Here is a 23,023-nt window from a genome sequence, read left to right on the forward strand (position 1 = left end):
TTACCTCAATCCACTCAAAACAGCCACACTGAAGTGTTATTGAGGGGGGGGGGGGGGGAGCACTCAACTGAGTGTTTCTATTAAAAAAAGAAAAAGAAAATGAACACTCTGGAAAGATGTCCTTGTTGTTTATTAACAGCAAGAAAGCTAGTAACCTTATCCTGGACATGGCAGAAGTAGTAGAAGAACATTTGACAAAACGTAGAACTGAGTGTTTCACTGAGTGTTTCACTCAACTGAGTGTTTCTATTAAAGAAAAAGAAAATGAACACTCTGGAAAGATGTCCTTGCTGTTTATTAACAGCAAGAAAGCTAGTAACCTTATCCTGGACATGACAGAAGTAGTAGAAGAACATTTGACAAAACGTAGAACTGAGTGTTTCACTGAGTGTTTCACTCAACTGAGTGTTTCTATTAAAGAAAAAGAAAATGAACACTCTGGAAAGATGTCCTTGCTGTTTATGAACAGCAAGAAAGCTAGTAACCTTATCCTGGACATGACAGAAGTAGTAGAAGAACATGTGACAAAACGTAGAATGATATTCTGCCTGAAATATGAGGACGTTTATTCATAAACAGCAGAGAACAGTTTCATTATGAGCTTATAGGTGTAGGGTCTGCTATTGATGTACACATTGTACATCAATAGCAGACCCTACTTCATCAGGGTTTAAGTGGTTATGTGATATATATCTTCATTTAATTTACACTTGACTCGTACCCTAACCCTACTCAGGTGCCATGCAAGTTGAGAATGGTGGCGGCGGCGGTGGCTCAGGGGTAGAGTGGCTGGATGGCAACAGCAAGGTTGCCAGTTCGAACCCAGGCTCCCCCAGAGTTACTGTAGTGTCGAAGTGTCCTTGAGCAAGACACTGAACCCCTAATTGCTCCTGATGTGAATGCAGGTTGGTGCCTTGCATGGTTTCCGCCGCCATCGGTGTATGAATGTGTGTGTGAATGTAATGCACAGTCTATGTAAAGCGCCTTCCAAGGCGTTATATAAATGCACCATTTACCATTTAGAATACTTGGAAGTCGGGAATATACGCCTCACCCGTTTATGTTGTTGTACCAGTACTTCTTGTCGTTGTGCCTGTTGTGTGCAGTACCAATTTACAATTTACAATTTAGGCATTTAGCAGACGCTCTTAATCCAGAGCGACTTACATTAAGCAAGAACAAAAAGCATGGGAATACATCACATATATAAACAGCATTTATCAAGAAACATGCGTAAGCTAAGAACGTAACTAGAACATATCTATATATAATGACACTATACATATAAGCTATACATATATATTATACTATGCTGTACTGTTATTGTGCTGTCTACATGGCATGCTATAAGTTTGTTTCAAATGCTATCTAAGTCTAAAAAAGTGCTGTCTAAGGGGGTAGGGTAAGTGCTATGGGCCATGGTGGAGTCTGAAAAGGTGGGTTTTCAAATTACGGCGGAAGATCGGGAGTGATGCTGCAGTTCTGATTGCAACGGGAAGTGCGTTCCACAGAAGTGCGTTCCACAGTACCAACTAACATAGGACCGATAGAGAAATGTGGAGATACTGGGATCCCTGATGTCGTCAGAAACGGCTGACTTTATGGTCATTATGCAAATGGGGTAGCACTGCCACATCTATGATGACAGAACACAACACCACCACCAAGCAAAAATAGAACCACAGTGTAATTGTGAGATGGGCCTGAATTTAAGGGCCTAGCTGTAAAACGTCCATCATCAATATTAATACGCATGCAGCACACTGTATACATTATATATACAGATTTATATTCACAGCAACAGGCTACAACACTGAGCTGTCCCGTTCAATTTACCGTACTATGCCTGCACCTGTTACACAAGCTACATTGTGATGAATTCAATACATTATTTCAGAACACTTTAACCCATTCTGGCCTGGGCGGGAATCCCTTTTGGTGTTTAAAGCATGATGTTATACTCTAGCTATAGAAAAATTGCAGATCTACAAGCTCGTAGCGCGGCACTCGGTGCCGCGCTACGAGCTTGTAGGTCTGCTATTTTTGAAAAATCTTGGAAAATGTGGTGCAAATCTTTGAATATATGTTCTTTCAGAGCGAACGTTTTTTAACTATATTTGCTTCTGAAGTTCTGAGGGGTTCCTGGAATAACATATTTTCAGATGGGGGGTCGGTGGCAAATTACATATCATGTTTGGGGTCATTGACATGAAATATTGAGCACCACTGATACAGAAACATAGGTATTTCAGAAAACATATTTTAAATGTTGACGTTAGGTTGGTGGTCTGCTTGATATTGGGAGGTCCTGGTTTAGTTCTCTGGCCAGCATAGGTGGATTATGAAAACATTGTGTGTGTGTGTGTGTGTGTGTGTGTGTGTGTGTGTGCGTGCGTGCGTGCGTGCGTGCGTGCGTGCGTGCGTGCGTGCGTGTACAGTGTGTGTGTGTGTTGTGTGTACTTAAATTGCGTTTTCAAGGCAAAATGTTGTAGTCGGGTAAATTGGGTAGGCCTAATTGAAGTCAGAAATGAGGAAATGGTGGCTAGCAAAACATTATAATAACAACATTTAAAAAAAGCTCTACTCCATCCATCTCCAGGATTTAAACAAGCAAAATTACATTCTTCAATTCACAGGATGCCGTAAAAAAAGATGTAATAATATAAAAAAGATTGTTTCAGATATTTCTATGTATTTTGCTTGTGTATTTATTGAAATTGATCTAAACAATCTCTTTAGCAATTGTCTTGTGTCTGTGTTATCTTATGGTGTTGGTAGGTTTGTCTGACTCTGATCCGAGTTCACTTCAGATTCGTGTCAAATGAAACACTATTAAAAATATTAAAACTAGATTTACAGTGACACTGACACATTGTCTGCCTGCAACATGAATGTTGTCCACTTGAGGGCGACACAGATGGAATAAAAACAGAGGTATTCAGCATAACTGCAGCCTACAAATTAGGCTACATACAAATAACAGGTGAGGTGATTCAGTGATTGTAATCAAGCCCTGAGTTGATTACCCCACACGCACTATCTTTGGCCAAGAAATACGAATTTCTCAATTCCTATTATGATATGCCCAGATGGTGGTATTAATAGGCCTATATCAGTTCAAAGTTAAATTACTTTTCAGTGCAAACTGCAAAGAATTGGCTGATGGACTGGATCAACTTCTCAGGAAAACACTGGCAGATGAAAACGCCAAGGGTTGCAGTTCTTTCTGCGCCAGCCAAGGAGGGAGTCTTTTAATGGGTGGACTAAACTTGACCGGTTGCCCTTGCCTTGATGGTTAGTAGATTTATTTGTTAGTGGGCTTGTGTAAAGTTTAGCAGTGCACAGTTATTTCCCTATGTGTTGTGGTGATGTGACACTGGCAGTCATTGGCTCGGTAGCACAGTGTGTGTGTGTGCGTGTGTGTGTGTGTGTGTGTGTGTGTGTAAACAGTGCAGTCAAAAACTTAGTCTGAAAGGATATCACTGAAACAAGTCCTTGCGAGCTTGTTTATATTCAGGTCCTGGGTATTCAATTCCTAATCATGACATGAAAAAGAACACAAATTCAAATCATCACAAAAAGTAATTAAAAATCAGACCCGTCTGAAGTGAGTGGTACTGTACTGTACTGTACTGTACTGTACTGTACTGTACTGTACTGTACTGTACTGTACTGTACTGTACTGTACTGTACTGTACTGTACTGTACAAGCCTTCCTCCCTGGCCTGTGTGTGTGTGTCTGTGTGTTAGGCTGCACACACAGTGACACTTGGTGGTGAACAAGCGCTATACCGCTATTTTCGTGCTCGGACACAGGGACACAGGGCCACACACACAGCTGTCTAAAGGAGTGGTTGCACCACTCAAAAAAGACATTGGGGTTGGGGGAAAAAGGGGGGTTATAGAAGGTGGGGGGTAGTCACTTGACTTATCCCCCCCCACCGCCCCCCCCCTTTTTCCCCTCACTGTATATGTTTCTTTTTCCCTTTTTACCTCCATTATGATGAATTCCTGTACTGTTCTTTGTCTATATAGAAGTGTCTATTTGTACGTCTCTAAATGTTTTGATGAATTGAACATGGTGGACCCTGTTGTAAACAAGTGTAATGCTTAATTGGGTCGTCCACTCACAGTTAACAGCCTTTGTATTGAGTTTGTGCTTCAAATGTACTGTAATTCTGCAAACTGTTAATACAATTTTCAATCAATCAATCAATCAAACTCCCTTTGGCCTGCTGAAAGGTGGATTTTCAGGCCTGTTTTAAAGGATGCCAGTGATTTGCATTGTTTTAGGAAGGGGGTCAGGGCAAAGTAAACTAGTCGGGGAAACTCAGGACTTTTATCCCCTTTATACATATTTTTGAGAAAGCATTTTTCTAAAATAATAAATAAACCAATACAATGTATATTATATAGCCCATTTCATTGATTGATTGAATTAGTCAGAAATGTAAACAGCATGAGGTACATTAAGGCTAAATGGATAACACAAGATAGCCCTGGGGACTCATTCAACATAACAATTATGTGACATAATAATAATGTAGGCAATATGACGAAATTCATTATGAATTATGATGTCTATTTACACAACAATGACGATACGTTTATATTGCACTTCTTCTTTTGACAACTTGACGGACGTGAGTGCACACACACACACACACACACACACACACACACACACACACACACACACACACACACACACACACACACACACTCACACACAGTTTTGTCGTCCGCTGTCTCCAAACACGTTAATTCTCCGCCCACGATATTTCTTTGGGCAGGCAATAAATTGCATTCCGGCTGTAACACAAAGAGACACAGGCAAACGGTAATAATGTGATGCAACGTGTTGAAAGTGCACTTTCCTGACCTCTTCTATATGAGTGGCACCGCCTCACCAGTGGCAGCAAAAGTACTCACATTTATTTCCTTAAAGATGTGATTTTTGTACTTTTTCTGTTTTGAATGTGTCTATGGAGTTAAAGATGGAGTGCCACAATTTTTGTATTTTTCCAGTTTGAGTGGTGCAACCACTCCAAGGAACAGCAATGTCCGTGTCCGTGTGACACCTATGTGACTCGTGTTAACCTATGTTTGTGTGTGACTCATGTGTGACTCATGAGTACCAGTAGGGGCGCTGTCGTGCCAGAAACAGAGAGAGAGAAATAGTGCTGCACTGTTGCCTGCTAATGAGAGCGAGAGAGAGAGGGGGGGAGTTGCACCACTCAGTTCACATGGGTGTGATTTTTCATGTCTATGACTCTGAGGTGACAGTACTTCATTAGATACCCTGGAGTCGTTTTTATGTGCAATGATGTATATGTCCCTTTGTATTTAGAAATGAAAATACATCTCAACAATGTACATTTACTGTACTTGAGTTCTTTACTTAAATACCGGTAAACATTTGAATGAATTGGTACTTTAGTTGAGTATTTGTATTAGAGATGTCCCGATACTGTATCGGTATCGACCCTTATTTGTCATATCGGTATCGGCGAATATGCCAGTCTAACCATCGTTCCGACACAGGGGTAAGGGGTTGACACTATACAGGTAAATAAAATGTTGGGACATGTGGAGTTTGCTTTGGAGTTGCCCAAACTGCAAGTGCACATTTGAGTGAGGAAGCTGCTATAAACACAACACGAGATATATATAGATGGCTATAAACACAACACGAGATATATCTATAAACACATACGAGATATCTGTCTCTAATATCTGCTCCGTCCATAGCGTTGGCTTCTATATATATATTTGTTTTTATTATAAATATTATTCTCTGGTATCGGCTAACACAAATGATGGTATCGGGATTGGACCGGGAACGAAAATTGTATCGGGACATCCCTAATTTGTATGCATAGGCAAACATTTAGCAAAAATAGACGAAACAAATTGGCAAAAATAGCCAGTCCACATTCAAGCAACTGGCTAACGTACCGCATTATGAGCTTGTTGTGAGCGGCTACTTTCGGCGAAGATGTTTGGTGTGTAGAGAGGGGACCAAGTATAGACCCCTGGGCGGTCAAAAAAAGAACAGAAGATTTAAGTGGTTAAAGCAGTGCGTTTATTGTTTATTACGGATCCCCATTAGTCCTCACTACAGTGAAGACTACTCTTCCTGGGGTCCAAACACTCATACAATCAAATTAAAACATAATGCAATGTAATTCTGTCTTTACATAGTTCAAAACAAAACAAAACAAAAATAATTGAAGCTTTCAGTCTTCATGCATTCTAGAAAATACATACGTTTACAAACTAAATATTGTATATCCTATTATTAATAATTGAAATCAAACACTCACCAATCTAAACATGATTTCTTTCATAATCACTGCTGCCTTCAATTTCTTTTTAAAGCTTGATGTATTCTCTATGTTTATAATATGTTCATGCATGCGGTCTGTTTCACACAGCGTAGCCAGTATTCAATTAATATATTAATATGAAGTATAGGCTATAGTGTTTCTGTATCCAGCTGTGAGCTTTGATTGGTGCTTCACTGTATGCAGTACAAGACTCTTCACATGTTTTGTTTACAGTAATATGAAGGAGTGAGCTGGAGGGTTTCTTTGTAATTTCTTTTTTTTCTCCCCTCAGTCAAATCTCGGTCCTAAAGAACAAATGGAACTGAATTAAACATTTACGACTACAGTAGCTCACAATGCGTCATATCGCGCTGTGAGCTTGTAGATTGGCTATTGCTATTTCATATACAATGAAGTACCTAGCATTGCATTTGTACCGCATGTAGCTGTTGGTTTAGATATAGTCATTGGTTAGACCAGTCATTAGTCCTACAACTACAACCTATCTCAAACCCTCACCCTAAACCTAACCTCCCACGGGGCAGCACACCTAAACCTAACCTTAACCCATGTCTAACCAATGACTAGTCTAAACTAAGGCCTCACTCAGACCTTTACAACAGATTGCTGTATGCTTGCTGTATACAAAGGGTGTGACACAGCTTGCCCCAATGCATTTCCAATGGGAGTCACATGGTCTGACACAACACTTGTGTTGTATGAGGGGGAGGGGCGCAGTCGAAACACAGCCGAAAGCCATACAACAGCTTGTAGTCCAAAATGTAGTCCTCAAACCATGTGACTTCCATTGGAAATGCATTGGGGCGGACATGACACTCACAGCATTCATACAACAAGCATGCAGCAATGCTGCAAAGGTCTGAGTGAGGCCTAAGTATGCACCCCATGTCTGTCTCTACTCCTCTCTATAAAACAGACTTCCCACCAGACTGCCTCCATATTGAACCTCTCTGCAGAGGGGATCTGCGAGCACGCCTGGCCCGGGACAGATTGGAGTGGAGATGAAGGAATCAATAATAGGCCATCTTTCCATCGGGGCTTTCGGAGTTGCTGTGTCAGAGGTGAGCCTCGCTTTGGACAGAATAGAGTGACCCCTGCTGTGTACGGTGGTGGAACGTAACTAAGTACTTTTACCTAAGTACTGTGCTTAAGTACAATTTTGAGGTATTTGTACTTTACTTGAGTATTTCCAATTTCCAGTACTTTTACTTCTACTCCACTACATCTCAGAGCCACACTTTTTACTTTTACTCCACTACAATTATTTGAAAACTTTAGTTACTGGTTACTTTGGCGATTTTGATTAGAAAACATATACATTAACCACTTCAACCCTATACATTTGAAAATAGCCAATCTACAAGCTCACAATGTGTCACGACGCATTGTGAGCTTGTAGATCTGCTATTTTCAAATGATTTTGCACACATTTTGAACTTTTGAATATGAGTACTTTTACTTTTAGTACTTTAAGTACATTTTGATGCTGATACTTTTGTACTTTTACTCGGGTACATTTTCAATTCCGTACTTTTTCTTGTAACGAAGTAGTTCTAAATTGCAGTATTGGTACTTTTACTTAAGTGAAACAATTGAGTACTTTTTCCACCACTGCTGCTGTGTACTAGCTTACCGCTCATTTGTGGTTCGGACTTCTTCACCCATTTTAAAATGTCTTCATACAACAGCTAACAGGTGCTCACAATTACCTAACGAGTCGCCCCTTTACCAACTCGCCCCGGGCGTACAGCTGGTGTTCCTAAAGTAACCTAAATAAATTATGCGGTAAATAACGGTTAAACCTAACCTTATTCCTAAACCTTAACCTCAGTAAAACTATGCCTAAACCTAACCCTATTCCTAAACGTAACACCAGTAAAACTATGCCTAAACCTAACCCTATTCCTAAACGTAACACCAGTAAAACTATGCCTAAACCTAACCCTATACCTAAACTTAACCCCAGTAAAACTATGCCTAAACCTAACCATATACCGTAAACTTAACCCCAGTAAAACTATGCCTGACCCTAAACTTATTTCTAACCTTATTCTCAGTAAAACAAAATAAAGAATACAAGAACCGCCGCACCAAGCCGTCAGGCGTGAGGTCGGCGGAAAGAAATGGAGGGGCGAGATGGTTTAGGGGCGACCGTACTTGATACCGTCCTCGCATGCTCATTAGGAGATGGCACTATTTCTATGTCTACTGTCTACTCACTCTGTGTCCTCCCTCCCAATGATGATACTGATTTGGTCACATAAATTGTGCATTTAAATTGTGCATTTTTATATAGCGCCTTTATCCAAGGCGCTTTACATAGATTGTGCATTACATTCACCAGTGTCTTGCTCAAGGACAATTCGACACTAACTCTGGGGGGAGCCCGGTTTCGAACTGGCAACCGTGCGGTTACCATCCGGCCACTCTACCTCTGAGCCACCGCCGCCTAATGTGTGGTGTGTCTGTGGACTGATCTGAGTGCTGTTGCATGCACTCAAGAGACTGGATTTCAGATATCCCTCCACCACTGGAGCAAAGGCATTATACTATTATGTCACTCGGTACTTCACACACAGTACCGTATTCCAATCGGCGCTGCCTGTCGGGCACAAACCCCCATATTTCAAATGTGTTACCAGTAAGATCAGCTTCTGAGGGCGAGAAGCGACCTTGCCCCATGTGCACGCATCCGCCTCGGTAACGGCAGACTGCTGGGGCGAGCGCTGGCGCTTTGGCACGGGGGGGGGGGGGGGGGGGGGTCAGATCAACATATGGAATGAATTCTGTACTTGCCATAATATGGACCGTGTCTTGAGTCTACAGGGTTTGATGAGGTCAGATCAACATACAGTATGGAATGTCAGAACGGGTCAGCTCCATATATGGAGATCTTAAGCCCTAACCACACCAAAAGGTCGCTTTGTCGTTTTTGGTTCCACACGACAGCGACGATATGCTTCAGCTCTGTGTGTGTGTGTGTGTGTGTGTGTGTGTGTGTGTGTGTGTGTGTGTGTGTGTGTGTGTGTGTGTGTGTGTGTGTGTGTGTGTGTGTGTGTGTGTGTGTGTGTGTGTGTGTGTGTGTGTGTGTGTGTGTGTGTGTGTGTGTGTGTGTGTGTGTGTGTGTGTGTGTGTGTGTGTGTGTGTGTGTGTGTGGGTTGACAGAAGAAAAGAACGAAAGAGACCATGAAAGACTCAAGAATTAAGCAGACCAGCCACTGCCAGACATCTCTGTCTATGGCGTTTGTGAGATAATATTATCCACTTGAGAAGTGGATAATGGGATGCAATTAGAGCATTTAGGCGTGGTGACCGTAATAATGACATGCAGCAGGCCTCTGTGGAAAATGTCTATTGTTGTGAATATCATAGTCTTCATGCAGATTCGAGAAGGCGAAACTGAGTGACAAAGCTCTCTCTCTCTCTGTCCCTCTCTCTTGCTGTCTTGCTGTCTGTCCGTCTGTCTGTCGCGTGATTATGAATCCCACCAACGTTCTAGGGTAGACCCGCCTCACCATGTGTCTGATTGGCTCCCGGGAAGGCATCGTTTTACTGAGGTTAGGCCGTTCAGGTTAGGTTTAGGGGGGTGCATACTTAGTTTAGACTAGTCATTGGTTAGACATGGTTTAAGGTTAGGTTTAGGTGTACTGCCCCATGGGAGGTTTAGGTTTAGGGTGAGGGTTTGAGATAGGTTGTAGTTGTAGGACTAATGACTGGTCGCAAAAACGAGAACTGTCAATCACAACGACTACTGGCCAATCACAGCAGGGCTTTTCTAGAACTGCGGTGGGATACATAATAACGTCTGTCTCTGTCTGTCTGTCTGTCTGTCTGTCTGTCTGTCTGTCTGTCTGTCTGTCTGTCTGTCTGTCTGTCTGTCTGTCTGTCTGTCTGTCTGTCTGTCTGTCTCCCACTGTCTTATCCTCTCTCTCTCTCCTACGCTCTCTGTCTGCTGCAGTGTCAAAAGTCTGATTTCACGAAACATGGGCGCGATACGCATCGGCTATCAACACTGATAGGCCCACATAGTAATACGTTCTTATGTTCTCTCGTTCGGTGGCATCCACCCACCACCACTGTGCTGTGTCTCTCTTGTGTGACCGGAACTCTCCAGTGGGGGTCAGTGTTGTGCAGTGAGTCTGGAGAGGTGGATGGGTGCGTGGGTGGGTTGGGTGGGTGAGGGAAAGGGAGTAATGGAGCTGAGGATCATCCATCACGAGGCTCAGACTCGTGGGCCGTGGAAACAGAAAGAGACTGTTGGCTTGAGTGGAGCCTGTAGTCGCTTTAATTTATACTCCTTCTACTTGTCATTTTCTTTTTGGAAGTGTGTTTGTACCACCGTACTTTGTATTACTATACTTGTGAGGACCGAAATGTCTCCACATGTATGAGAGAAAGTGAGAAATAGACAGGTTCCCTGGCCCTCACATGAAGAGAAATGGTTGTTTTGTGGTTACAAAATGTTAGGCTTTATAATTAGAAAAATGATTCAAGTTGGGGTCAGGGTTTTAGATGAGACATTTTGAGGGGTTTTGGTTAGGGGCCGCTGGGGGGGGGGGGGATGAAAGCATTATTGTTAGGCACGGTTTTGATAATTACAGAGAGGAGCGTTTTTCTCAAGGTTTTTAAACTCTGGCTCATTCAGCTGACTGGGGAAGTGGGGGTGCGAGCGAGATGTCTCATTGCCATGGCAACCTTTTTTTTTTGGCAGAATGAGCCTTGCAACAGCTAGCACACACACACACACACACACACACACACACACACACACACACACACACACACACACACACACACACACACTCACAGACCTCCAGGGTTGTGCGTGACATGTGAATTTAATACTGAGAAAATCCATTTGACGAATACAGGAGGTGAGCTTTGTGTCGAATGCTAGGACTGGGCAATTTACCAGCAATGTATCAGCCAATAACCAACTTATCTTGTTCACATATATATATTTTTATTGAATAATCAAAGAAGCAGGTTTATCAACAAATCAAATAGATTAGTCTTTTTTTAATCGACTAAATCGATCATGTGATTAACCACTTAACCATGTTTAACCATCACTGTGTGTACAATTGTGGCGTACAGAAATAGCAATAGTAGCTGATCTACAAGCTCACAAAGGGGTTCTTAAAGTGGGTGCCATGGCTGGCACCCTACAGGGTGCCTTGACGCAGGTCCAGGGGTGCCCCCGAATACATTGATAATATTTGTATCAATATATATATAATATCACTTCAGTTTAATCACGTCTTAAGACCCTCAATACTTAGTCAAACGGAACCGAGTTGCACTGCACTTGGTGCAATATCCTTTTCAGCCTAACAAGTGTCTTCACCAAAACTAGCCGATATCAGTCTACTTTAAAATCTGTCCTAAACTGATATTCTCTCGCGTTTTCCTCGTGACATACTGTATCTTGGGGGTAAGAATTGACATATGTACGCACCATTAATATGACCTATAAGGTGCTATGAAGTAACAATGTAATTCAGGGGTGCAGCCGTCACTACTGTGGATGGAAAAAGATACTTACAGCCAGGGTTGACCTGAGACAAACATGTTTGAGAAACACTGTTGTAGGGGAATAGACCCATATGGCAGTATTATGCGTGTCTTAAGTACCAGGTCTTATGACTTAACTTAAGACCTGGAGGCATGGTCAATACCATTTGGCTATTCTGAGGTGACCATGCCTCCAGGTCTTAAGTTAAGTAATAAGACCTGGTACTTAAGACACACATAATACTGCCCATAGAGTTCTAAAGGATAGAGGGCGGACTGCCACCGCTATTCATTTCAGTGGAAGTTGCTCAGTGGCGTTTTGAAGCACCCGGAAGAACGCTCTATGCTCTATGTTAAACCCCCATGCAGCGGCGCGGGCTATATATGCAGGGGCCCGCCTGCACTTCCAGCTTTCACCACTGTACGTCTCGTGGCTTCAGCGTTGGCCAAGCCTTTCTGGGGGACCATAGTCACATGGCGGACATGTGGGGGCCAAAGTGGGGCAGCAACGGGGTGGCATTTCATTAACCTAATGGCAAGATGGCCCCTATGCGAATATGGTGAATTTGTGTCGAAGGTACAGACCTCTGTGTGACCATACTCTGGGCGAGTATTTAGGTTTAAGTGGCTAAAATATGCCCCTGTCATATTTCCAAATGGGACTTTATTGCAGCTCCTGCTACTGCCCGCCGCCCCCTTTTCCTTTTATTTCAGTAATTTAATTGTTGTTCTATGTGCATAGAACTTGTGGTCATGCAAGGCCACACCACAGTGAATAATAATCTCAAAGCTTTGCGCTAGCCTTGCATGCGGTCTAGTCTCATGCAGTGTATCCCGTATTCAATTTATACATTCATTATATATTAATAGGATGTATATGTACAGTCTTTCTCTATCCAGCTGTGAGCTTTGATGGGGCATTTCTGTATGCATACAAATTGGCGAGATTCTTCACACGTTTTAGATTACAGTAATGTAATCTGGAATGAGCTGAAGCAATTTCTAGGCAGTCCAATGTCGTGATTTTAGTCTCTGTGATACAGAACAAATGGAGCTGAATTAGGTTTTTGTGTGTGTACATATACTCACATTGGTAACCCTTCATTTTACGGTACGGTAATTACCAAGTAACTACCAGGTAATTACCTGGTAATAATAGGTAAGTACCTGGTATTACCTGGTAACAACCAGGTAGTAGTTATAAGTATTTACCCTTTAATTACCTGGTAATTACATGGTAACTTCCAGATACATTACTCAGTAATTACTATGTAATTACCAAGTATTACCCAGTATGTATAACTATTTACTGTATAATCTCCTGGTAATTATATGGAACTTACCATGCTAAATGACACACTGGTTGCCAGGTAATTACCAAGTATGTTCCTGACAATTACCAGGTATTTATACGTTTTTACTATGTAATTACCAGCTAACTACCCGGTATTTATAAGTATTTACTCTGCAACCAGGCACGATACCCTGGTTGCAGGTACTATAGGTATGTAGGTACTATAGGTATACCAAGTATTTTCAACAACTACCAGGTATTTACTCTGCTACCAGGCAAGTTACCCAGTAGGTACTAGGTCATTACCAAGTATTTTCCTGAAAACTACCAGGTAATAACATGGTAACTGTATTCACTGTGTTTACATGGGTACTACCCATGAAACACGTGGGTAGTAGCCTACCAGGGAATGACCAGTTGTTACTAGGTAATTTCCTGACAACTACCATGTAATTACCTGATAAGTACCCAGTAAGGAACAGTACAGTTCCTCCTTTCTTACTGGATACCTATCAGGTAATTACATGGTAGTTGTCAGGAAATTACCTAGTAACAACTGGTCATTTCCTGGTAGGCTACCCATGCGTTTACATGGGTAGTACCCATGTAAACACAGTGATTACAGTTACCATGTAATTACCTGGTAGTTGTCAGGAAAATTACCAGTTGTTACTAGGTAATTTCCTGACAACTACCATGTAATTACCTGATAGGTATCCAGTAAGAAAGGAGGAACTGTACTGTGAAAGGAAGTGTGCTCTATTTCCATGATATTACCATGTACCTAACTGGTAATTGTAGATTATAATCCTCCCCATTACCCATCAGGGTGTATTTTGAACTTTGAACTTTGAACTTTGAATTTTGAACTGGCAATAACTGTTAATTACCAGGTATTTACTGTGTAAATTAACAGGTAAAACCAAGCAAGTTACCGTGTAAGAAAGGTGGAATTGTACTGTGAAAGGAAGCGTGGTTTGTTACAGTGAAAGTACAGGGTAATATTATGGAAACAAACCACGCTTCCTTTCACAGTACAGTTCCACCTTTCTTACACGGTAACTTGCTTGGTTTTACCTGTTCATTTACACAGTAAATAATTGGTAATTAACAGTTATTGCCAGTTCAAAATTCAAAGTTCAAAGTTCAAAATACAAAAAATACGTTTACATGGGTACTACCCATGGCAATAACTGTTAATTACCAGGTATTTACTGTGTAAATTAACAGGTAAAATCTTGCAAGTTACTGTGTAAGAAAGGTGGAACTGTACTGTGAAAGGAAGCGTGGTTTGTTACAGTGAAAGTACAGGGTAATATTATGGAAACAAACCACGCTTCCTTTCACAGTACAGTTCCACCTTTCTTACACGGTAACTTGCTTGGTTTTACCTGTTCATTTACACAGTAAATAATGGTAATTAACAGTTATTGCCAGTTCAAAATTCAAAGTTCAAAGTTCAAAATACAAAAAATACGTTTACATGGGTACTACCCATGGCAATAACTGTTAATTACCAGGTATTTACTGTGTAAATTAACAGGTAAAATCTTGCAAGTTACTGTGTAAGAAAGGTGGAACTGTACTGTGAAAGGAAGCGTGGTTTGTTACAGTGAAAGTACAGGGTAATATTATGGAAACAAACCACGCTTCCTTTCACAGTACAGTTCCACCTTTCTTACACGGTAACTTGCTTGGTTTTACCTGTTAATTTACACAGTATATAATTGGTAATTAACAGTTATTGCCAGTTCAAAATTCAAAGTTCAAAGTTCAAAATACGAAAAATACGTTTACATGGGTACTACCCATGGCAATAACTGTTAATTACCAGGTATTTACTGTGTAAATTAACAGGTAAAACCTTGCAAGTTAACGTGTAAGAAAGGTGGAACTGTACTGTGAAAGGAAGCGTGGTTTGTTACAGTGAAAGTACAGGGTAATATTATGGAAACAAACCCACGCTTCCTTTCACAGTACAGTTCCACCTTTCTTACACGGTAACTTGCAAGGTTTTACCTGTTAATTTACACAGCAAATACCTGGTAATTAACAGTTATTGCCATGGGTAGTACCCATGTAAACGTATTTTTGTATTTTGAACTTTGAACTGGCAATAACTGTTAATTACCAATTATTTACTGTGTAAATTAACAGGTAAAACCAAGCAAGTTACCGTGTAAGAAAGGTGGAACTGTACTGTGAAAGGAAGCGTGGTTTGTTTCCATAATATTACCCTGTACTTTCACTGTAACAAACCACGCTTCCTTTCACAGTACAATTCCACCTTTCTTACACAGTAACTTGCTTGGTTTTACCTGTTAATTTACACAGTAAATACCTGGTAATTAACAGTTATTGCAAGTTCAAAATTCAAAGTTCAAAGTTCAAAGTTCAAAATACACCCTGATGGGTAATGGGGAGGATTATAATCTACAATTACCAGGTAGGTACATGGTAATATCATGGAAATAGAGCACACTTCCTTTCACAGTACAGTTCCTCCTTTCTTACTGGATACCTATCAGGTAATTACATGGTAGTTGTCAGGAAATTACCTAGTAACAACTGGTAATTTTCCTGACAACTACCAGGTAATTACATGGTAACTGTAATCACTGTGTTTACATGGGTACTACCCATGTAAACGCATGGGTAGCCTACCAGGAAATGACCAGTTGTTACTAGGTAATTTCCTGACAACTACCATGTAATTACCTGATAGGTATCCAGTAAGAAAGGAGGAACTGTACTGTTCCTTACTGGGTACTTATCAGGTAATTACATGGTAGTTGTCAGGAAATTACCTAGTAACAACTGGTAATTCCCTGGTAGGCTACTGCCCACGTGTTTCATGGGTAGTACCCATGTAAACACAGTGAATACAGTTACCATGTTATTACCTGGTAGTTGTCAGGAAATAATTGGTAATGACCTAGTACCTACTGGGTAACTTGCCTGGTAGCAGAGTAAATACCTGGTAGTTGTTGAAAATACTTGGTATACCTATAGTACCTACATACCTATAGTACCTGCAACCAGGGTATCGTGCCTGGTTGCAGAGTAAATACTTATAAATACCGGGTAGTTAGCTGGTAATTACATAGTAAAAACGTATAAATACCTGGTAATTGTCAGGAACATACTTGGTAATTACCTGGCAACCAGTGTGTCATTTACCATGGTAAGTTCCATATAATTACCAGGAGATTATACAGTAAATAGTTATACATACTGGGTAATACTTGGTAATTACATAGTAATTACTGAGAGTAATGTATCTGGAAGTTACCATGTAATTACCAGGTAATTATGGGTAAATACTTATAACTACTACCTGGTTGTTACCAGGTAATACCAGGTACTTACCTATTATTACCAGGTAATTACCTGGTAGTTACCTGGTAATTACCGTACCGTAAAATGAAGGGTTACCCTCACATTCACCCGTACACAAGCGCTGTGTACCAGTAGCCTACTCCGATAAGAAGCAATACCATAATTGATTGATTGATTGAAGTATTTATTAACAGTTTGCAGAATTACAGTACATTTCAAGCACAACTCAACGCAAAAAACTGTTAACTGTGAGTGGACGATCCAATAAAGCAATACACTTGTTTACAAGCGGGTCCACCTTGTTGTTTAATTCATCATAACACTTAGACATAGAAATATACACTTCTATATAGCCCAAAAAACTGGAAATCATCATCATAAAGGAGGTAAAAAGGGAAAAGAAAACGTATACAGTGAGGGGAAAAGGGGGTGGGTGGGGAATTCTGATTTTACGGGGGCCAGTTTTGAATTGCAGCCGTCCGTAGGTGCCCTTTGAGAGCAGTTTTGAAGGAGTCAAGGGATCCGCATATGTCTTAATGACTGTTGGTAGGGCGTTCCACAGTTTGGTGGCATAGGAGCGAAATTAATTTAGTCCCCTTGTCATCAACATGTATTTACATTATCAACGTTTTATAGCAGATTTACAAGCTCACAACACATCGACGGGTTGTGAGCTTGTAGATCGGAAGACCAATAGTGCTGAAATGGTTGTATAAAATAGTGCTGAAATGGTTGTTTCGTGTTTTATTTTTATTAAAAAATATATAAATATGTAAAGTAATAATTAAAGTAATAAAGATGTCAAATAATTGTAGTGAAGTAAAAAGTACAACATCTACCTCTGATATGGTGAAGTAGAAGTATTGAAAAATGGTAATACTCAAGTAAAGTATACAAGCCTCAATATTGTACTTAAGTGCAGTACTAGAGTAAATGTACTTAGTTACTATCCACCACCGTGCACGTGTTCTCCTCGCACCATATCATGCACTTTGCAGCCACACAGATCCCCCCCCCCCCCCCCCCCCCCCCCCCGCTCCCTCGCTTTGCCTCGAGAGTCACTGGTAGCAAAAATTTGATTTCCGCCTCATAACTCTCTCCATAATGCGATATCGCCGGCACTAAATTGCCAAGATAACCTTTATCAGAGTAGAGGTGAAAGCCCCTCCTCCTCCCTCCCTCCTCCCCGCTAGGAGTCATTGAGCGGTTTTCCTCTAAGCACTGGGGGCCAGAAAAAACAAGGCAGCGAGGGGATAATGGATATTCTCCCTCGGGCACGGCCACGGACGTCGCGGCGGCGGCGGCGGCGTCACCGAGCCATTTGGGCGGGTGCCAGGCGGGCGAGGGGAAAATGCTTAGAGGGGAGAGAGGAGAATCGGGACGGAGTGAGAATCCGAATGATCCTCCAGCTGTAAGCCCCCAGCCGCACACACACACACGCACCCACACGCACACGCATACGCGCACACACACACACACACACACACACACACACACACACACACACACACACACACACACACACACACACACACACACACACACACACACACACACACACACACACAATCCACTTGGCACCCCATTATACCAGGCCTTCATGTGTCCACGTGTGTGTGGGTGGGTGGAGGACTGCGTGTTCTCAATAGCTCTTTGTTTACTTTGCCCTAGGAATAGATGTATAACACTACCATGTCCAAGGTCTCACGGATTCGTGGGTTATTCTCCGAGTTTTCAAACACACTCTTTGGTAGAATTCAAGGTCAATTTGACCAACATTACTATACTAGGTCTCAAGGATGAATTATCGCTTCTTTAACCTCATGCCATCTGGACAAAGATACAGAACCGTGCCATGGAAAAAGGTCCGTTTTAGTAGGAGTCTAGTTCCCTCAGGCGTAGCAGCATTGAACAAACTGCCCCACCGATAGGATGGTTCTGTATACTGTGGGGACCTCATGTTTTTATATTGTCTTGGTGTTATATGTACTCTGTGGTGTTTGTGATGTGGGTGTTTGAACAGACTGTGAAGACGAATATCCTTCGGGACAATAAAGATGATTATTATTATTATTGATTGGAAGTTGGTGGTCAAAGATCAAGGGAACTTTGACCTCATAAAACACGTTCATTCAATTCTACTACTACACTACACAATCGTGTTAATTCATGGCCTCTCTAGTCTCATACAGAAGTAGCCTGGCTAATAAGCCAGACTCAAATCACACTGTCGTGTGGTATTTGAGTCTGGAGATTCTGTGTATGGATCTTTTTTTCCCGGGGGGCGGGTTCAAACATTTTCTCTTTGACGCAATTGGTCAGAGCTACTGTCAGTCAAAGGTCTCAAGCATTGAACGTCACTGTACCAAAGCCCGCCCATATTGCATACCGTGTCCCGATTGGCCACACCAGTTCTCTGGTGTAGGAAATGGGCGTACAATTGAGCCTCTCCAGACCGTAATCCGCCGGCAGGCAATTTTTCTTTGCCAACGGCTGATTCGGTCTGGCTTATTAGCCAGGCTAATACAGAAGCACTGTGCGGGTGGCATACAGTTGGAATGACTCACCGATGACGTACGGCTCTGTCTCTGTCGAGATCAAATGCCACCTGGAGGATCTACTGCGGTCATATATATGTCATCTTACATTTCATATGTTTTAGTGGATGCTCTCATTTTGAGCAACTTTAGTGCAAACATCCCTTGTACCAATTGGGGGATAATAACCATTTAAGCCATATGTTTTATACTTTTAGATTAAACGGAAACAGACAATCTTCAAGCTCACAATGCACCAGTTATTTTAGAAAATATTTGATTAGATCTAAATATAGTTACCCTAGCCAGATGTCCATTGTTTAACTCAGTGGGAGTTCCAGGGGGTCCCCAGCTAAATGATAGTTTGGAACCAAATGGAGCCTTATGGGTTTGTAACTCTGAGTGTACAAATGGAACCATTTGTTCCATTTGTAACTCTGAGAGTGTACAAATGGAACCAAATGGACCCTAACGGGTCCATTTGGTTCCATTTGTACACTCTCGGAGTTAAATTAACAGTGATGTTACAATATAAATTGGGGTCTCAGAGATAGAAATGCCATTAAATGGGGATCCGTATAGTCTAATTCATGTCAAACTGGAGGTCCTTGAAATTAAACGGGTTGAGAATCTCTGCTAGAGCCGTAAATATCGTCTCTTATGCAGGCATATCTTTTCAAATGGGTGTCCGTGGGCTAATTAGTGTCAATTTGGGGGTCCTTGACATGAAAAAGTTTGGGAACCGTACTGGTTTAACTGACTACAATTCTGCTTAACAAACTTCTGTGTTTATTAGTACCCACAGCGATGTGCTGGGTCGTCCACACACACCGTATAGCGATCTGTGATCGAGGACAGTGCAATTCCCATATGTACACTTGTGCCGTAATATTTACAATCCCAGATCCCAGGCTATATAGGCTCATATCATTAGTAGGAGATACTGTACTGTGGCAGAACAGAATAGAATGCAGTATACAAGAGGATGAATGCAATAAACAACACGATGATAAGGATTAATACTGGACTGTGATGAAATAAAATATGATCAAATGGAAGAAAAAAAAGTTAAGGTTAGATAAGAATAAGTTTAAAAGGTACAGGTCAAACACGTTAACATCTAACAGGGGCGGCGGTGGTTCAGGGGTAGAGTGCCTGGATGGTAACCGCAAGGTTGCCAGCTCAAACCCGGGCTCCCCCAGAGTTACTGTCGAAGTGTCCTTGAGCAAGACACTGAACCCCTAATTGCTCCCGATGTGCTAGTTGGTGCCTTGCATGGTTTCCGCTGCCATCGGTGTATGAATGTGTGTGTGAATGGGTGAATGTAATGCACAATCTATGTAAAGCGCCTTGGATAAAGGCGCTATATAAATGCACCATTTACCATTTATCAACAACCTCTTTGTAGCAATGGGGGATGTACATAATTGTGAGTGATGTGTGTGTGTGTGTGTGTGTGGGGGGGGGGTATAATTTAATGTACGTTCATAGATTCACGGTGAGGTCAGGTACAGTATACATAATATTTCATCAAGCACACTTGGCAAGCATACATCCATTATAGGTACTTTGGTGCAAGAGACAGTAACAGAGCGGTCAAGCCTCAACCGCAGTTGCACTCACGTTTTTTTCCAGTCCTGCTCTCGATAGCGATTAAGTTCAGGGCACACAGGTTAAACGCATCATTCAGAAGTACTGTTCCAGCAGCAGCACACCTCATGAAGAGATGGCTGCATGCGTCCATGCTCTTCCTTTGTAAGTGTGCGTAGACCGTGAGTAGTTACGATGTGGAGGCGAGAATCAAAAAATGAAAGCATGTCAAGCTAACTGAACTGTACAGTAGGTCAGTTTTCCATGGCTGAGTGATCTCCCACACTGACACACACAGGCTACACGTGGTTTTCCCTTTACAGTGTTTCGCACGAGGATAAAGTAGCGGTTTTTGATCTTATCACGAAATCTAACCCCAACTCTAACCCGTTACACTAACCTCAGTCTTAACTGGCCATGTAAGTAAACTAAGTTGTTGTATAGCGCAGTTTCACGATCATCATTTTACTTCCACATTTTAACGGTTGATAACCGGTGGCTCAGGGGTAGAGTGGCCGGATGGTAACCGCAAGGTTGCCTGTTCACAATTTACAATTTACAATTTAGGCATTTAGCAGATGCTCTTAATCCAGAGCGACTTACATTAAGCAATAACAAAAGCATGGCATACATCACATATATAAATAGTAGTTATCATGAATCATGCGTAAACTAAGAACGTAACAGTGGAGTATCTATGTAAACTATACATACTATACTATATAATATATTATACATGTGTGCTATGACTACATAAAGTGCAGTTCTAGAGCTGTCTACGTAACAAGCTATAAGTCTGTTTAAAATACTATCTAAGACTACATAGTGTGCTATCTAAGGGGCTAGGCTAGGGCAAGTGCTACGGGCCATGGTGGAGTCTGAAGAGGTGGGTTTTCAGACTACGGCGGAAGATTGGGAGTGAGGCTGCAGTTCTGACTGTGATGGGAAGTGCATTCCATAGTTTTGGAGCCAGAAGGGAGAAGAGTTTGGGACGAGTTTGGGACGTGTTCGAACCCGGGCTCCCCCAGAGTTGGTGTCGGAAGTGTCCTTGAGCAAGACACTGAACCCCAAATTGCTCCTGATGTGCAGGTTGGTGCCTTGCATGGTTTCGGCCGCCATCAGTGTTTGAATGTGTGTGTGTGAATGGGTGAATTGATGCACAATCGCGCCTTGGATAAAATCATAAAGGTGCTATATAAATTTACCATTTACCTTCGAAGCGGGTACATAAGGCTCGGTGACGGTTAACATTCAGAGACAGTCCACACGCTACTCACTTCAAAATACAACCCATTATGCCACACGATATGTAGTCAGTCTCATATCGATATGTCGATATAATGCCCATAATGCCCATAATGGCAACACTTTTGCATAAGACATGGACCAGAATGAATCTAGAAATGGTCTCTCTCTCTCTCTTTCTCTCTCTCATCGCAGTTGATCATTATAATGTCTATCAGCTGTCAATAGATTGCATACTTGCTTGCTTTGAGCAACGGCTCAAATAGGACTGAAAGCTAAAGAAAAGGAAACTGGTCTTTAAGCCATTTTGGGCGGGAACGCCTTTTGGTGTTCTAAGCATTATGTTATACTTTAGCTATTGAAAAATAGCAGATCTACAAGCTCATAGCGAGTGGCGCGCTACGAGTTTGTAGGTCTGCTATTTTTGAAAAGTCGTGAAAATGTGGCGCAAATCTTTGAATATATATTTCAGAGCGAACATTTTTAACTAAAATATTGGCTTCTGGGGGGTCCCTGGAACTACATATTTTGAGATGGGGGTCCGTGGCCCAATAGAGATAATTCTTCTGGGGGTCCTTGACATGAAAAAGGTTGAGCACCACTGATATAGAAACATGGGTTTTTCAGAAGCCTTTTTTTTAATCGACCTCAGTCCAAAATGGGTTAATACGCCGTGCTTTGTTTTGTCTGACAGACGTCTGCACTTCCCAGGTTCACGATTTGTGCCTCCAGATAGCGGGGGAAATAAATGGGCCGAGAGAAACACCAAGAGACAGATTTGCTATCCGTTTAATTTGGTTGAAACACAAATCAAAAGTAACTGCGAGTAGAAGCTGTCAGTGATGGATGAATTGGATGAAATTATCTAGTTCTGAGCCAATCTTTGGATTTAGCTGCAGGGTAATTTAATTGCATTCCAGGGACATTTCGGTCCTTCTCTGTCAAATGGTTCTAACCCATTCACGCCTGACGTCGAAATAAAAAAAAACGTTTTCTAAATCATGACAATTTTCTGAAAGATTTGAGGCACTTTTTAACGATTTTTCTAAAATAGCAGACCTACAAGTTCATAGCGCGCCACTCGGTGGCGCGCTATGAGCTTGTAGATCTGCTATTTTTCAATAGCTAAATTATAACATAATGTATGTAACCAC

At 41.7% G+C, this 23,023-nt stretch overlaps 1 long non-coding RNA gene across 3 annotated transcripts in view; it reads left to right on the plus strand.

Moving 5' to 3' along the window:
- Positions 1 to 3,010: 3,010 nt before the first annotated feature.
- Positions 3,011 to 23,023, plus strand: part of LOC306917427 — a 100,174-nt gene continuing 80,161 nt past the window's right edge. For all 3 annotated transcript variants that reach the window (XR_013789169.1, XR_013789170.1, XR_013789171.1), the window contains exons 1-2: positions 3,011 to 3,294; positions 7,267 to 7,411. This is a non-coding gene — a long non-coding RNA (uncharacterized lncRNA). The remainder of the gene's footprint in view (positions 3,295 to 7,266; positions 7,412 to 23,023) is intronic.

The sequence above is a fragment of the Electrona antarctica genome (genome assembly GCF_951216825.1).
Source record: "Electrona antarctica genome assembly, chromosome: 24".
Taxonomy (NCBI): domain Eukaryota; kingdom Metazoa; phylum Chordata; class Actinopteri; order Myctophiformes; family Myctophidae; genus Electrona; species Electrona antarctica.